Here is a 6,924-nt window from a genome sequence, read left to right on the forward strand (position 1 = left end):
ACTAATAGCTTATATAGGAGAGGTTGTTGCCGCGAGCCTCTCCCATGCCCCTTTCATTGATACAACATTGGTGTCTAGGCGAATCGAATTGTTGGGTTTTCAAATGGTTTATGCTGATGTTGAATGAATGAAAGGGGCATGAAGCGATCTCAGTGCTTTTCCTCAGCTCTCCTTTAGATCATGTTTACCGATGACTCAATTTTGGAAAAGGTGAGGCAGCGGTTGCCTATCCATGGCGTGTCTTTTTGGTGATTTTAAAACTTGATCTAAACGTGAGCCCTTGTCTAGCACTCCGACGTTGCTTGGTATAATGGCAATTTGCTATGGATGCTCGGCGCTCTAGCAATTTTGTCGTGGTGTACTTATCGCTGCTACATGGGAGCTTTAATATCGAAAGCTCTCGGCGAAAAATGGTGGCCGAGCCATGCTGGCCGACTTGATCTGGCTTAGCCGTTTTCGTCGACCCGATCTAGCTCTTCTTTCTCACTCCATCGGCACAAATTCGAGAGTTGTTCGACAGCGGTTGTCGTTCCAATGTGTCATTGCGGTGATCTGGAGAGCGATGCTAAGGGCGGGAGCTTGCGTCTAGCATTTGGGGATGTTTGTGCAAGAGAGCAGGGGAGCTTCTCTTATCGGAACCTCTCCGTTGCCTTTGAATATAGACCCAGTGCCGACGATATCGATGGATACGAGCCTTGGATTCTAAAATTGTTCAGCTAACATTGGTTTTTGTGAGAGATGGGTATGAAAGCACTTCCCGATCGATTCGCGGGAGCTCCCTAAGATCGCCTCTGTGCCAACTCGATTGGCACAACATTGGGAATGGTTTGATAGCGGTTTTCGTTCGAATGTGTCATCGGGATGTCTTGGAACGCGGCCTTTCAAGGGCGAGATCGCGTCTAGCACTTGGATTGTGCGTCGTCACAAGTGAATGGGGAGATCTCTCTGTGAACGGCGGCATGGTGATTGCAAGAGAAAATTGACTTAGTAGTCGGAGCATTGGCCTCGGGCCATTGTGACGGCCTTGCAATTTCTCTATAATTGCAACCTATGTTTGCGCAGTAGCAGAGTTTGCATGTAAGATTGGCCTTTGTTCTTGACAGTTCCAGGAGATGACCTCTGGAACTTTTGGATTGGGCCCCTTCAAGGTGAAATTCATCCAGTTGATCGGATGAGCTCGATGACCATTTCACTCCCTTGGCTCCATGAATTCAAATCCCATCCAGCTGCCATGAAGCCATCCCGATTTTGCTATGCGAGGGCTCTCTCCCCAGAGTCGTTCTCTTTGCAACAACTTCTTTGGCAAAAAAATTTTGGAATGGTTCGGCAGCGGTTGTCGTTCCAATGGTGCCGTTGTGGTGGTTGCCTGGGCAGCGATCTGAAGGGCGAGCCGTCGTCTAGCAGTTGGGCTGCGCATCACGGGTGACAAGAGCCATTGCTTGTGTGAGCAAGGACGAATGCAGCCTCGGATTCCAAATGAAATCAACGACATCGGATCTATATATAAGAGCGGAATGAAGCAGCAGCCCGTTTGCCATGCGCGGCTCCCCAAAGTTGCTCGTCTTTCTCACTCCATCGGCACAAATTCGGGAGTTGTTCGACAGTGGTTGTCATTCCAATGTGTCATTGCGATGATCCGGAGAGCGATGCTAAGGGCGGGAGCTTGTGTCTAGCATTTGGGATGTTTGTGCGAGCGAGCAGGGGAGCTTCTCTTATCGGAACCTCTCCATGGCCTTTGAATATATAGACCCAGTGCCGACGATATCGATGGATACGAGCCTTGGATTCTAAATTTGTTCACAGCTAAGATTGGTTTTTGTTAGAGATGGGTACGAAAGCACATCCCGATTGCTACGCGGGAGCTCCCTAAGGTCGCCTTTGTGCCAACTCGATCGGCACAACATTGGGAATGGTTCGACAGCGTTTGTCATTCCAATGTGTCATCGGGGGATGTCTTGGAAAGTGGCCTGGCCTTTCAAGGGCGAGCTTGCGTCTATCACTTGGATTGTGCATCGCGTCGCAAGTGAATGGGGAGATCTCTCTGTGAACGGCGGCATGGTGATTGCAAGAGAAAATTGACTTAGTCGGAGCATTGGCCTCGGGCCACTATGATGGCCTGGCAATTTCTCTTTAATTGCAACCTATGTTTGCGCAGTAGCAGAGTTTGCAAGTAAGATGGTCCTTGTTCTTGAGAGTTCCAGGAGATGACCTCCGGAACTTTTGGATTGGGCCCCTTCAAGGTGAAATTCATCCAGTTGATCGGATGAGCTCGATGACCATTTCAGTCCCTTGGCTCCATGAATTCACATCTCCTAACCGACGATAATCTTTTGCTCCTTAGACGACCTCATAATAAATTGGGTCGTGGATGGCTGTTTGGTCAGAATTTTCAATGATTTGGATTTTTATGGCGGATGTCGGCGTGTTCGCTAATTTCTAATGCAGAGCGAGCCTCGCACTAATAGCTTATATAGGAGAGGTTGTTGCCACGAACCTCTCACGTGCCCCTCTCATTGATTCAACGGCGGTGTCGAGGCGGATGGAAATGTCGGATTTTGAAACGATGGACGCCGACGTTGAATCAATTGGAGGGGCATGAAGCCCACCCTTGAGGTGCTATTCCTCGACTCTCCTTTAGATCATGTTTTCTTGTCACTCAAGCTGGCGCAATTTCGGAAAGCAGTTGGGCTGCGCGTCACGAGTGACAAGGGAGCCTTTGTGATCGGAAGCTCCCCGTGGCCATTCAATGAGAAGAGCCATTGCTTGTGTGAGCAAGGACGAATGCAGCCTCGAATTCCAAACGAAATCAACGACATCGGATCTATATATAGGAGCGGAATGAAGCAGCAGCCAGCCCGTTTGCGATGCACGGCTCCCCAAAGTTGCTATTCTTTCTCACTCCATCGGGGCACAAATTTGGGAGTTGTTCGACAGCGGTCGTCGTTCCAATGGTGTCATTGCAGCAAAATCTGTTCACAGCTAAGATTGGTTTTTGTGAGAGATGGGTATGAAAGCACATCCCGATTGCTACGCGGGAGCTCCCTAAGGTCGCCTCTGTGCCAACTCGATCGGCACAACATTGGGAATGGTTCGACAGCGGTTGTCGTTCCAATGTGTCATCAGGGGATGTCTTGGAAAGTGGTCTTTCTTTCAAGGGCGAGCTCGCGTCTAGCACTTGGGTTGTGCGTCGCGTCACAAGTGAATGGGGGATGTCTTGGGGGATGTCTTGGAAAGTGGTCTTTCTTTCAAGGGGGAGCTCGCGTCTAGCACTTGGACTGTGCGTCGCGTCACAAGTGGATGGGGAGATCTCTCTGTGAACGGCGGCATGGTGATTGCAAGAGAAAATTGACTTAGACGGAGCCATTGGCCTCGGGCCATTGTGACGGCCTCGCAATTTCTCTTTAATTGCAACCTATGTTTGCGCAGTAGCAGAGTTTGCATGTAAGATGGGCCTTGTTCCAGGAGATGACCTCCGGAACTTTTGGATTGGGCCCCTTCAAGGTGAAATTCATCCAGTTGATCGGATGAGCTCGATGACCATTTCAGTCCCTCGGCTCCATGAACTCACATCTCCTAACCGATGACAATCTTTTGCTCCTCTGCCGACCTCATAAAAAATTGGGTCGTGAATGGCTGTTTGGTAGGAATTTTAAAGGATTTGGATTTTTAAGGTGGATGTCGGTGTGTTCGCTAATGTCTAATGCAGAGCGAGCCTCGCACTAGTAGCTTATATAGGAGAGGTGGTTGCCGCGAGCCTCTCCCGTGCCCCTCTCATTGATTCAACGCCGGTGTCAAGGCGGATGGATATGTCGGATTTTGAAATGGTGGACGCCGACGTTGAATCAATTAGAGGGGCATGAAGCCCACCCTGGATGTGCTATTCCTCGACTCTCCTTTTAGATCATGTTTTCTTCTCACTCAGCTGGCGCAATTTTGGAAAAAGGTTTGGCAGCGGTTGCCATCCCTCACCGCGTCTACTTGGTGATTTTAAAACTCGATCTAAAACGGGAGCCCTCACCTAGCACCTCCGTCCGGTGTTGCTCGGGTATTGCGTAAAATTATGCCAACGGTGCGAATCCCCCAACGAATGCCTACGCTTGGACCCTCTCTTAGATCACCTTCTTCGATCACTCGACCGACGCAACTACGGAAGAGACTTGGCAGCGGTTGCCATTCTACAGCGCGTCTGTTCAGCGATTTTGAAGTTGATCTAATGGCGAGCCCTTGTCTCTAGCCATGAGGTGGGTGGTTGGCGCTCTAGCAAAATTTTTTGCGTGCCTATCGCGGCTACAATGGGAGAGGTGGTTGCCGCGAGCCTCTCCCGTGCCCCCCTCATTGATTCAACGCCGCTGTCAGGGCGGATGGATATGTCGGATTTTGAAACGGTGGACGCCGACGTTGAATCAATTAGAGGGGCATGAAGCCCACCCTCGAGGGTGCTATTCCTGGACTCTCCTTTAGATCATGTTTTCTTGTCACTCAGCTGGCGCAATTTCGGAAAAAGGTTTGGCCAGCGGTTGCCAGCCCTCACCGCGTCTACTTGGTGATTTTAAAACTCGATCTAAAACGGGAGCCCTCGTCTAGCACCTCCGTCCGGTGTTGCTCGGGTATTGCATAAATTTATGCCATCGGCGCGAATCCCCCAATGAATGCCTACGCTTGGACCCTCTCTTAGATCACCTTCTTCGATCACTCGACCGACGCAACTACGGAAGAGACTTGGCAGCGGTTGCCATTCTATAGCGCGTCTGTTCAGCGATTTCGAAGTTGATCTAATGGTGAGCCCTTGTCTCTAGCCATGAGGTGGGTGCTTGGCGCTCTAGCAAAATTTTTTGCATGCCTATCACGGCTACAATGGGAGAGGTGGTTGCCGCGAGCCTCTCCCGTGCCCCCCTCATTGATTCAATGCCGCTGTCAGGGCGGATGGATATGTCGGATTTTGAAACGGTGGACGTCGACGTTGAATCAATTAGAGGGGCATGAAGCCCACCCTCGAGGGTGCTATTCCTGGGCTTTCCTTTAGATCATGTTTTCTTGTCACTCAGCTGGCACAATTTCGGAAAAAGGTTTGGCAGCTGTTGCCAGCCCTCACCGCGTCTACTTGGTGATTTTAAAACTCGATCTAAAACCGGAGACCTCGTCTAGCACCTCCGTCCGGTGTTGCTCGGGTATTGCATAAATTTATGCCATCGGCGCGAATCCCCCAACGAATGCCTACACGCTTGGACCCTCTCTTAGATCACCTTCTTCGATCACTCGACCGACGCAACTACGAAAGAGACTTGGCAGCGGTTGCCATTCTACAGTGCGTCTGTTCAGCGATTTCAAAGTTGATCTAATGGCAAGCCCTTGTCTCTAGGCATGAGGTGGGTGGTTGGCGCTCTAGCAAAATTTTTTTGCGTGCCTATCGCGGCTACAAGGGGAGAGGTGGTTGCCACGAGCCTCTCCCGTGCCCCCCTCATTGATTCAACGCCGCTGTCATGGCGGATGGATATGTCGGATTTTGAAACGGTGGACGGCGACGTTGAATAAATTAGAGGGGCATGAAGCCCACCCTCGAGGGTGCTATTCCTGGACTCTCCTTTAGATCATGTTTTCTTGTCACTCAGCTGGCGCAATTTCGGAAAAAGGTTTGGCAGCGGTTGCCAGCCCTCACCGCGTCTACTCGGTGATTTTAAAACTCGATCTAAAACGGGAGCCCTCGTCTAGCACCTCCGTCCGGTGTTGCTCGGGTATTGCATAAATTTATGCCATCAGCGCGAATCCCCCAACGAATGCCTACACGCTTGGACCCTCTCTTAGATCACCTTCTTCGATCACTCGACCGATGCAACTACGGAAGAGACTTGGCAGCGGTTGCCATTCTACAGCGCGTCTGTTCAGCGATTTCGAAGTTGATCTAATGGCGAGCCCTTGTCTCTAGGCATGAGGTGGGTGGTTGGCGCTCTAGCAAAATTTTTTTGCATGCCTATCACGGCTACAAGGGGAGAGGTGGTTGCCGCGAGCCTCTCCCGTGCCCCCCTCATTGATTCAACGCCGCTGTCATGGCGGATGGATATGTCGGATTTTGAAACGGTGGACGGCGACGTTGAATCAATTAGAGGGGCATGAAGCCCACCCTCGAGGGTGCTATTCCTGGACTCTCCTTTAGATCATGTTTTCTTGTCACTCAGCTGGCGCAATTTCGGAAAAAGGTTTGGCAGCGGTTGCCAGCCCTCACCGTGTCTACTCGGTGATTTTAAAACTCGATCTAAAACGGGAGCCCTCGTATAGCACCTCTGTCCGGTGTTGCTCGGGTATTGCATAAATTTATGCCATCGGCGCAAATCCCCCAACGAATGCCTATGCTTGGACCCTCTCTTAGATCACCTTCTTCGATCACTCGACCGACGCAACTACGGAAGAGACTTGGCAGCGGTTGCCATTCTACAGCGCATCTGTTCAGCGATTTCGAAGTTGATCTAATGGCGAGCCCTTGTCTCTAGGCATGAGGTGGGTGCTTGGCGCTCTAGCAAAATTTTTTGCGTGCCTATCGCGGCTACAACGGGAGAGGTGGTTGCCGCGAGCCTCTCCCGTGCCCCCCTCATTGATTCAACGCCGCTGTCAGGGCGGATGGAAATGTCGGATTTTGAAACGGTGGACGGCGACGTTGAATCAATTAGAGGGGCATGAAGCCCACCCTCGAGGGTGCTATTCCTGGACTCTCATTTAGATCATGTTTTCTTGTCACTCAACTGGCGCAATTTCGGAAAAAGGTTTGGCAGTGGTTGCCAGCCCTCACTGCGTCTACTCGGTGATTTTAAAACTCGATCTAAAACGGGAGCCCTCGTCTAGCAGCTCCGTCCGGTGTTGCTCGGGTATTGCATAAATTTATGCCATCGGCGGGAATCCCCCAACGAATGCCTACGCTTGGACCCTCTCTTA

This window comes from Cupressus sempervirens, chromosome 2 (genome assembly GCF_028749045.1).
Source record: "Cupressus sempervirens isolate cs-2001-9-10 chromosome 2, ASM2874904v1, whole genome shotgun sequence".
Classification (NCBI taxonomy): Eukaryota; Viridiplantae; Streptophyta; class Pinopsida; order Cupressales; family Cupressaceae; genus Cupressus; species Cupressus sempervirens.